At 31.1% G+C, this 12,012-nt stretch overlaps 1 protein-coding gene across 2 annotated transcripts in view; it reads right to left on the bottom strand.

Annotated features, from left to right (window-relative positions):
- Positions 1-12,012, bottom strand: part of LOC118193346 (cell adhesion molecule Dscam1-like) — a 672,928-nt gene that overhangs the window by 47,667 nt on the left and 613,249 nt on the right. The window lies entirely within an intron of this gene.

The raw sequence follows: 12,012 nt of genomic DNA, 5'->3' as shown, positions 1-12,012 counted from the left end.
ATTAGATGATAAATGTGTGTTTTAATCTATCTTTGTGTATGTTCATTCGCTTTCCGTTCTTTATCCGCTAAATTCTTCAATCATTATATATTTCAAAATTTTTCTAAAAATTTTATTATGCCAGTTACAGTTTCAGGATTTCTTTCATTTAAGAAATCTACAGAATTCTGTTGAAGATTCCAGACTTCTGGTCAAAAGTTATTTCGCCAAAGAAATACTTGATGTGTATCCTAATTCAGTTTTAAAAACATGTTTAAATTACGGAAGTTACAAAGCTCATTATAGTAATCAAGATATAGGCATTATAAGAGAAATCATTGAACAGACTAATTTTATGAAGAGAATGTAATGAAATACTGTCTAAAGACAGATAATGTAAAAAGAGACATAGCAAAAATATTTACCACCCTCTTCAGAATTTCATGCTGCGTAACTTTATTACATATTTGGATACATCTTTTACAGCAGATGTTTCCATTTATATTCTCGATTACTATAAATTAGCAGAAGAATGTTAGGACCATATTTCGCTTTAAATTCGTGTATAATCATAATTCTATTTAATTTGGTTTTACGCACATATTTTTAAGGTATTGAGCTATTACAGGCACTATAGAGTCTTTATTTTCTATAAACATACATATTTCAAATAATATTTTCTTACATTTATTTATCACTATAACATAATGATTAGAAAATTAAATTAGTAATTTTACTTTTTTCAAAAATTAAACTATGGTCCCTGAATGGATTTAAAAAAAAAATTCCGTTCTTTCAGTAATAAAATACATGTTACTTTACTCTATAAAAATCATTTTCTTTATACTTACATTTTTAGTGTTGCTGTGGCACTTTAATATTCAGCAAATTAGGCCCCAGATGTACGTCATGTAATCTCCAATTACGTAGTTTTTGTCTTATCGCTTTCGTAGCATTCCTTCTCCCATTAACATTTTTTTACAGTCTGAGAGCTGTTCATTCTATGTTATGTTTTCATTAATGATATGTATGTTTTATTTATTTATTTATTTATTTTTTTAGTTTTTAGTTACTTAGGAAGAGTATAAAACCCAGAATGTGACGATCATTTATGGAGAAGGACCTCATTGTTGGATTTCATCGATGCCCTACCAGTGATCGAATTGTTAAGATAACTAGATGTTGGTACCTAGACTCGGATTCAAATTCAGTTGAACGAACTGGCTGCATGTTTGATTTTTCGCGATTTCTTTATGAATAATGTGAATACGAACCAGTTCCCATTAAACATTCCTCCACGATACCATCCCTCACGTTAGGCATATAGAACATGCATACTTTACTCAAATACTCAACGTAACCTAACCATGATTCATTCGAAATTTCGAGCTCCGCCAGCAGTCGAATGTAAAGTCCCTGAATACTGGTAGTTCGGTCCGGTATTCGAATCCCGACGAACGAGGCTGACTGCATGGGCGCTTTCGTGGTTTTCTTCATGTGCAACGTGTACACGAGCCAATTTCCCTTAAAATGTCTCCACGAAAGCATTTCTGTCCTTAGGCACATAGCCTTCGAGTGCTTTGCCATAACTAAATAAACCAAACTCAAAATTAATAAAATATTTGTAAAGCCAATGACAAGCTGAATTTAAATATGTGCTTTTTGCAAAAAATATAAACAAAAACATTGTTCTTTTTGGATTAAAGCGTGTACTTGTTTTAAACGCTGGTTTAATTTATGTGATTAAATGAACTTATTCTCTTAAATAAAACTTGACAAATATGCAAATAAATTCTTCATATAGTCATTTTCTGTTAATTCTAATGTAGGTTATAATGTTCCTCAGTACTTTGTCTATGTTAAATGTAGAGGAACCTAATGAACCAAGAAGCGACGTACCGCTGAGTTTGTGTATTTAACGACAGAGTCTAGAGAAGGCATAAAATACACTTTTATTCAATAAAAGCAATAATAACAGATGGTCCATTTTTGGGCTTACTGGAAAGTTTCCACTCGGGATTTTAACTTAACATAAGAAAAAAAGAAACTAATATAATACTAAACTAAACAGACTAAGCCGAAGCTAGACACAAATACCTAACGTAGTTGGCTCTTAATTTAACCTAGCCGGAGATTATCAACAGGCACGTGCAATGCAGCCGAGCAAAGTAGATTAAGTAGTCAGACGGCAAACTCGCACCACCAAGGACCCCCCACCCCCAAGTAGCATTGTTAAAAATAAGAAAACTAAATCTCATTTAATGATAAAAACCAAATTAACAGTAGATGTTTTATCCAAAATACTGCCAGTGTATCAAAGACTAGCCAGTAATGAGCTTTTAGAAAGATGCATATCTGGAGAAACACAAAACACTAAACAGAGTTTACATAGTGTCATTTAAAAGAACTGCCCCAGATAAACATTTGAATCGAAAACAGACTCGAAATAGCTGTTATCACAGCAATTCGTAACTTCAATTTTGAGTGTTTAAATATTTTAGGTATGGAACAGGAAGATATAAATTCATGTTCAATATCTATTGATCAAAGGCAAGATACACATCGTATAGACCAATGCAAACAGAGGTGTTCATCTGGATACAAGAAAAGAAGAATTGCTAAAAACTGTGTAAAGTAGCTAAACATAATGACAATGTAAATAAGGAAGAGGAAACATATGGTTGCAGGTTGCGAACATATGGTGCAGGCAGTTTTTAAAGTGATTCTTAGTTAAAAAAAAGTATTTAGTTTAATTTGCTAAAAGTGTTCGAGAAAAGTTTTAAAGTAATATTAAGTATTTCTTACGGGTTTATTAGTAGAAAAATTATTTATGAATATTTAAAATAATGCTAAAATAATTTATATTAAATAAAATTATATATTAGGCCATACTGAGAAGTAAATATTAAAGGCAAGCGTAAAAATATTCTTAAAATGTATTTTTCTCATAATGAATGTTTCGTGATTATTACATTTTCAAAATGCTCCATGCGCTTTAGTTTATGTTCAAAATGATTGTGATTTGTAACTTAAATTCCTACTTTTACATGTAACAAAACTTAGTATGCATTTTTGAATGGAAATTAATTAAAGGGATAGAAGTCCAATTAAAGTGTATTAAAGTGGGAAATTTTGTCCAAAATTTAGGTATATGTGAAAGAAGTATTAATTAAAAACTAACATTTTTATGCAATTCACTAATTGATTCTAAGTTGTAATTGAAATGCATTTTCAATAAAAGGTAAAGCAAAATAACAAGAAACAGAAAAAAATTAAGTCGCATGGAGCATTTTGAAAAAAAATATGTAAATATTAAAAAAAAAAATTAAATGCCATGAGCCAGAATTTTTTTTCAAAGATATTTGATATAACTATAGTAAAATATACATGCATGCAAAATTTTATATCTCTATCACAATAATTAAAAAAAGTATTTGAACGTCCACTGTCCCCTTAAGAATATACATAAAATAATTTATATTTTTGTAATTAATAATTGGATATAAAGGAAAAGCACAGTTATTTGTACCCAAAAAGTTTTCAACGATGTAAAACGTCATGGGATTGCTTAAAATGACTAAATACAGTACAGTAAATCGACGATATTTCGAAATAATCTCGTATAGGAAATCATATTACGGAAAATTATCTCATTGGTTAGGCAAGAAAACAAAAGGTTTATTAAGCAAGAAAGCCATATTCTATTTATATTGCTTATTTTATCTTTTTCTGTTATCTTTTATCACTATCACTCAGGATGAAACTAGACATATTTTATTTCATATCAGATTCTCATATTTCAGAATATCAAATAGCAAGGGAAACTTGCGCCACGTAAGTGAAATTACATGTATTCAGTATGGAATAGTCTTGATAGAGCAAAAATAAGTCAAATAAATATGTTTTTCTATATAACATGATATCATAATCACAATCATTAATGGAGATTTAGATACGACGGAAGAAGAAGAAATCTTGGTGGCCATAAATCACATTTCTCAACGATCCAGATCTCTCTGCGGAAACAAAATCTCCTTATCAAACAATAAATGACTTACAATTCAGTGGAGAATTCGATATTACTTTTTTCGGCAATTACACAACTAAGTTTGACTGATGTCGGAACAAAAGTACTTAAGAGATCATTATAATGGTTTTGGTGCTGATATAAGAACACAAGTAATGCATTATCGTTTGTAAATAATGTAAAGCGCGAAACAAAAGGAATTTTATTGATTTTTAAAAGTAAGTTTTACCTAACCTAGGGAAATACTAAAAAAGAAATGTTTTTTTAATATTTCTTTTCTAATAATATCAAATTCTGAAATAAATAGGAAGCAATAAATATTTCAGAAGTATTTAACAATAAAATGTATTTTATGAAACTAATAATTTTAGATTATTTCATTTTATCAAATATGTATACGATATTTCTGAAATAATATGTATTAAAGTTACATAATTGTTCGTTCTTAGAACCATGACAATAATCGCGATGCCGTTAAGTCAAGATGAATTTTTCAAATCTGAAATCTGAAAGCTTTCAGATTTTGCATTACGCCCAAAGGAGCTTTTTTTGTAACGTTTTGTGTGCTACCTTTATTTATTAAATATCATGTTCTTTGCACTGAAACCGTAAAATTCAATTCAACAGTAATGTCACAAAATGTTTAAAAGAGCATATCTTTAGAATTTCCGATGCACACTCTCGCGCGCTGGAGAATTTTTTTTTTTTTTTTTTTTTTTCCCGTATAGTGTTATTATTGCTGGCTTTGAAATCTTTGAGTTTCTTAATCAAAAACTCATAAATGCTATACAAAATATCAAATAGATAATAAAACAAATCCCAAATTTGGACTCCAGAGCCCCATATTCGGATGGAGGCATACGTTATTCAAAAGTTGATGGTTATAGGTATCGTTGTTTTATCACAATGCGAGAAACATATCTGCATTTACGCAGATTCTTCATTGTTTATTTTCTTAAAATATAATACAGGACTAAAAAAATAACTATTTTGTGGCAACAATTTTAAAACTGATTCAGGCTTTTAAAAGTTTCGACGCAAGGTCTCAAAACGAAATTAATAGCCCTTCTGGGTTAACGGCCTTTTGAGCTAAAAACATATTTACCATTAAAAATAAATATCATATTTGATTATTTTTAACAAAATTTTGAATAGTAATAGGATTCAAACTTTTGAAAAATGACATTGATATAAATATATTATTAACTAATATATATAATTTGCATTATATACCAAATCCTTAAGCAGTCTTTTCGTAATCCTTATTTTCTGTTTCATAGATCGCAGATATGTATTTATTTTTCTTTACATAGAAAAAAGCAACTTTTGAAACATTAAAAACAATTATAATATTTTACATGATACAGCTATTCACGTTACAGTATTTTTAAATTCGAAACCTCATGTTTTCAAAAACTATTAAACCTAAATTTTTTACGTTTGTCCAGGTCTTTATGGTTAATATTGTATAGTCATTAGGCTTTTTTGAAGAAGGAGACGTGAAAAATGTGCAGTGTTCAAGCGAGGCTCGAACCTTGGACCTCTCGAATACACGTCCTGTATGCTTCCCATTACACCAAGAAAAAAGGAGGGAAGAAATACCTTATATATTTCACTCTCTTAAAGTGCGACCCCTCTTAAAGCGGACTGTGGTAGCGAAATATCGTCGACAATCTCTTAGTTCGGGCGCCACTTTCAGAGTCATTAGGCTTCTTTTTAAAGCAGGAGACGTGAAAAACCTGTTTGTACGGTCGCCGACATTCGAGCCCTGTATTATTCTTGTAAATCGTATGGAAAAAAAAAAAATTACAAAACAGCGCAGAATTTGGTTCTCCGCCGAATTACTGGTGCACAATGTATGTGCGTAATGTTGCAATCCACGTGGGAACTCAAAGTTGTACAGTTTCGCACATTTATTATCAATTAGCGAAAATTTTTCACAGTAAGATGAAAAGCAATCCCAGCTCTGAAATTAGAATCTGTAATTTATAATTATTGTAGTGCTCATAATAACAAAAGACCAAATGCAATATTAAATACCAGCACTATAAGATGATTTTAATTAGCTGTATTATTTATATTGATGACTATTCACTGTTTTTGGTGTATTTGCATTAATTGAATTATATTACTCATAGTAAGCTCTTTTATTGCCATTAAGTGATTGGTACTTGCTTATAAAGGGGAAGGGTGTAAGACACTCGGATCTGTGCCGCAGTGGTGCTCTCCTTCAAAATTGGAGGCGTTAAATGAGCAAAGCCACACGGTGCCAACGACAGGCGCAATATTGCCTCCTTGCCACAATACATTTTATGGGCTTGCTTTGATATCAGACAAGCGAACTTAGTCACAACAGCAATTAAAAAAAATTAAGTCTTTCGTTCCTCTATGTTTATAGGATTGGTCAATCCCTTGAATTATCAGAAAACATACTCTGAAACTTTAAATATCTGAGTCAATTTGTGTCGCATGGAAATGAAAGTTTTGTGTTTTATTTCTTAAAATGTGTATAATATATTACAAATGGATAATTATTCTGATAACTGGGGAGCCATAAAAAACTTCGTAGTATTTATAAATTTTATTTTTTATTTTAAATATACCATCACCTGAATATTTGCGTCATTTAAGAATTTTTATAGCTGAAAATATATGTCAACAACCAACGGTTGCGGAAATAAAAGCCATGTAATGAATTTTATGAATACTGTATATACGCTTGTGATTAAACATATGTGATGAGAAAGGCTTTAAACGAATGAAACAAATTCTATTCTAGCTGACAAAAATCGCATATCTCTCTCAGAACAAGCTTTTCGCATCAGACAAGAATGCATTTTATTTCATTTCTGTATTCCTAGGAACTGTACACCTGGGGCATTTGAAAACTTGAAAGATGCTTATAATATTTCACATCAGTGGTTCTCGAAACGTTCGTAGATTGTACCTCTTGGGTCATGATTGAAAGTCTAACGTATCCCAGAGATAAAATTTCCCCAAGGCAGTTTCGAAAGGTATTTGCATTTATCTGGCAATACTATGACGCAGTTTTTACCTGTGTTGGAAATAGTATATGTTCCGAAAACTATATCTGTTGAAAATACCCCAAAGCCCTTTAAATAGTAGTATTTTTATTTACTTATCATTTTCTTTTATTAAAAACATAATCAAAAACATTATCAGATAATGATATGAAATTGGATATACAAAATATTCATAATTTTTTTTTCTTGCAACTTTTCTCTCCCGGAAAAAACAGAATACGTAACTTTCAAGACAAATTTCTTAATCATAATCCTAGAGCTGTGAGATACGTATCCTGGATGCTTAACTTGAATCCATAAGGAGGTACACGTCATTACAGAAATGTTTCAATGTTTATTTATTTATTAGTTCAAATGAGCGTTAGCCAAGAAGGTTTTTTAGTCCCTAAACGGCATTTTGCGACGAAGCACTTTAATTGTCCAATTCACTTTTCACATTGTTGCCACCAAATATTATCACCGTGTGTATTAAATAAACTAAATATTAAAGAATCTACAAGAACGTATGTATGTTTCTCGCATCGTTAAAAAAATAACGGTACCAAGACTCATTGAATTTGGAATAGCATAGTCCTCAACTCGAACATGGGCACCAGGAAGCTAGAATTTGGACTTTTGAATTTTTTTAATTGTCTATTTCATATTTTGATAAACTTTAAAGAATTTCTGATTACAAAACTCAACAATTTCAAAGCGAGCAGTGGCAACACTGTGAGGAATAAAACATTTTTATCTCCAGCGCGCGAGACTCTCTATTGGAAATTCTAAATATTTGCTGTTTTTAAACATTTTTCCCCCAGGGTGGAATTAGCCCAAGTGCTCTTGAAACCTGTATGTGTTTGTAAATGAAAGTAAAAAAAAAGCGACGCACGTTTAAGCATAGTATAAAATCTGAAAGCTTCAGCCCTTTGGGCTTTTTAGCCCAAATGACGTTATCCCGAAAGCGTTATTAACTTCGTTTTGGCATTTTGCGTTAGTTCACTATAAACGGGTTTTCACTTTTCAAATTGTTGCCACCAAATATTAGAGACCTACGTTATACTTAAAGAAATTATATAATGAAGAATCTTCATGAGTGTATGTATGTTTCTCGAACTGAGAAAATTCTGCGAGAAAACTTGATTCATTTCGCAATCAATCTGTCATACATTGCAGTCAGTATCATAAATATTTACTTAATTGCCTTTTGTAAATATTGCCAATGATACCCTAACAGCAGACGTGTATATCCAAGCAGAGGAGAGGGGGGATACAGAACCCTGAAACCCTTTTAACCCTAAAAGTGAAAAAATAACAATGCAGATTAATCACAGCTGTCAAAACAGTCGTGACAGCCGTTTTTTAAAAATAACGAACAAATGCATGATAAATGAATATGCTAAATGGAACACCTGACCAATCATTAAAAGATATAGTAGTTATACGTATGCCGTGCTAGTTATATGTATAGTATGCTAATTTTCGTAATAAATTTGTCTCCTTTAAATTAAATGGCAAATGCTTAGCGAACAAACGTTCGCTAACAAACGTTCTGAGTTTTATTTTGTACAATCAGTGTAAACTTTTGGTATGCCGTTCATTAAACACACTTAAGAAGTTTGAGAACACTATTATCTATTTAGCACAGTTTTATTACAGAATCTTAAGTTAGAATAACAATGAAATCTGTTTTTAACAAGTTAGAGAGTTTGCTTAACTCAGATAGAACTCAAATAGAATATCAAAATGAACAGTCTTTACAAACATTTAAATCGAGGTGTTGAAATGAAGAACTTACAAGAGATTCGTTTACAAGTTTTAAATAGAGTCAGACTTACCTATTAGGCAATATTATCGGGAGTATATTTTATAAAAGAAGGTAGCATGCTAAAAAGAATGAAGCACAAAATCTTTTTAATACTTCTGCATGTGAACCAACGATATAATTTTTTCTCGTCAATATATCGTTTGGCGCTCTTTTGTTTTTGACGTTGCCGAGTTTTATTATATAGAAGTGACACTAATTTATTCTAACATATTTACTAAATACAACTATAGGGACCGGAAGTACGAATTATGAAACCTAAATTTTTGTACGAATAGATTATATAGTTTTATAGTTTTTACAAAATGAATTTTTAAAATTTAAAAATCCGAAACGCGAATACTTGTGTTAGTTAAAACCTGGAAGTATATGCTGACGATTAACATCTGCGAAAATAAGCCACATTAGGACATTTACGGCCAGGTCTTTTCTAGTGAGTATACATGTGACTGTGATGAAAAACGATTACACAGTAATACGTTACAATCCAAAGTAATACATTCCAAAGTAATTTCAATATTTATTTCTATAAGGAGTTATATTATTCTTAATGTAATTTTATCTGCATGTTTCAGAGATACATGGTACCACGCAATGTTTCATTTAACTGTATTACTTTGCTGAAAGCCTAAATACTGCGAATTATTGAAATTTCTCTTGATTTTACATTTAAAATGTTTAATATTCTAGCATAGCATCTTTGTTTGGAATATAAGCTTTTAGAGATTAATGAAGGAAATTCTTTGCCTTAGAGAAAACAGCTAGTTTTCTGTAAAATGCGTGAGGACATGATTACTTCTTCTTTTGTTCTGAAGAGCCAATTATTATAAAAATAATTTTCCTCTGCATAGCAATGATTAGAAGAACTACAATCGCACAACTTCTTTTACGACAATTTCAGGAAAACATTATTTAAAACAAATACATATGTAAAAATATATCTTCGAATTTATGACCTACTATGCCAGCCATAGTATTGTACGCTTAGCTGTCTTAAAGGTTTTCTCTGTATGTCCATTGTAAGTATACGTTGCAAAGTATACTTAAAAATCGATTGATGTATAATGCTGTAAAACATCACAATTGCTATATAATGCTCAAAATTCTGAAGCCAATGAAGACTTCTAATATGCAAGAGCTGAAAAGTGATTTAATAGCATAAAAAAGTATTAACTAAAAAAAATCCCAGTTTTCAATAATTTGAACTAAATGCAATATTACTTTAAACATTTCTAAATTTTCTTCAGATTTTAACTTCCTAGAAAAGATTATTGGTAATTTTTAAGCGAATGTCAAGAATGTCGCAAAAATATCTGACGTTCTCAGGAAGATAAAATTTGAAACTTTACCAGAAAATGGTTTGTGTATATAATATTCATATTCAGACTAGCACAAATATAGAACTCACATGCAAATTTTTATAAAATTAATATTATTAAGGACATTGTGAAACTAATATATTTGAATGATAATATAATTGCTCCTACTAGTATTTCTAAGAAAAGTCCAAAAATTTTTCTTTAATTCAAAAATCATGAAAACCTTTTTCCAGGCTTTAAAAAATTAATTCATTCATTTATAGCTGCTGCAGATGCAATTTCATGCTCTCTGAATATCGTTGGCATTAATGCTTGAGTATCAGAAATTCGCTAGCTATCGTGAAAGAAGCATATTATTTTTATATGTTTTGAATTGAATATCTCCTTTCTAAATTCGATACCGAAACTGGCAGTGCAGTAAAATATATTTAGGCATTTGGAAAGCTACTTTTGAAATTATTTTTGCATATGCATAACAGAACACGTAATAAAATAATATTTTCTGTTAACTCGGTTACCTATGATCTCAGATTCCTTTAATGAAATGTTTTCAGCAATATCTTTGAAATTACTATTTTTTAAGAAGCTTTACTATATGTCAAACAATTTTAAGCAGGTTTGCTTGAACACCTTTCTGTGACTCGTGTCTGTTTAGATTCATCTTTTACTTTATACTCAATTTTTATTTACGAAGGAAAGTTATCTGACATCTCAACGACAATTGCCTTGAAACTTCCTAGAGAAATCAAAATGCTAAGTACGTATTTCATTGTGATCCACAACCAGGTTTATAAATTGGGCCGCATTCCGCAATATTTGCAGCCTTTTACTGGCAAACGCGATGTGAAATCTGAGACTTTCTATCATAAACGACTTCCATCTTATACGTCATCTGATGAACACTGGTTAGTCGAATTCGGAATTCGTGCCATTTTTTGTTTCATAGTATCGACTGTCTCAGGAACCGTAACAGTTTGCCGCGTTATTGCCAATTACTGTTACTGTTAGAGCTGCAACAGGGTAAACAACTCCCATAAAAAATGCTTATTATTATATAAAGGAACAATTTCATCTAGAATTAGTATTTCTGTGTCTTCTCAATAACCTAACTCGTCTGGAGGATTACAAGGCGTAATGCTTCACAACCCATGAAAAATGAAGCTACGTAATCAAGCCCAAAAGATTAGAACATTGGACAACTACGTACCATGATTCTCAGAAACCGACGAATAACCATCGATCTTGTGGCGAATCTGTAACAAATTAGGCGCCGTTTTTTCCAGACTTATAAGATATTTCTTCACGTTCTTGCCGTACCTTCGTGGTGTAGTGGTTCTGCATGCTGGGCCGGTATTTCAGAGGTCCGTGGTTCGATTCCCGGCGAAGGCGGTTGCTAATTTTACATCTTGCCTGCTTCAAAAAAATACCTAAAGTCTCTACAGACTGTTCATAACAGTTTCGGGTATCTTAAGATTTGTGTCAGGCGAGCTTTGAAGCAACTTATTAAGGATGAATAGAAACGAAATTTGATCTATTGGAGTATCCTACACATAATCTGTGTAGGATATCTTGCATATCTTGCACCGTTAGATATTTATATGTTTGGCCCAATTAAGAATGTATTGACAGGTTACAGATTCATTTCAGACCTAAAGATAAAAGCGACAGTTTATCCATGATTGGATAAGTAAAACCATTTTATTATAAGGAACCCTTTAATTTAAAAAATCTTCGAAGCCGAAGCTTAGCTCTGTAAAAGACCTGGTAGTTGCTATTTCAGACTCTCTATATACATCATTATATATCTTTTACAAAATGTTATCTTTTCTCTGTTTAATA

The sequence above is a fragment of the Stegodyphus dumicola genome, chromosome 9 (assembly GCF_044657685.1).
Source record: "Stegodyphus dumicola isolate Sdum_Otavi_A_Nest chromosome 9, ASM4465768v1".
Lineage (NCBI taxonomy): Eukaryota > Metazoa > Arthropoda > Arachnida > Araneae > Eresidae > Stegodyphus > Stegodyphus dumicola.
This window is presented reverse-complemented; position numbering and strand designations above follow the sequence as displayed.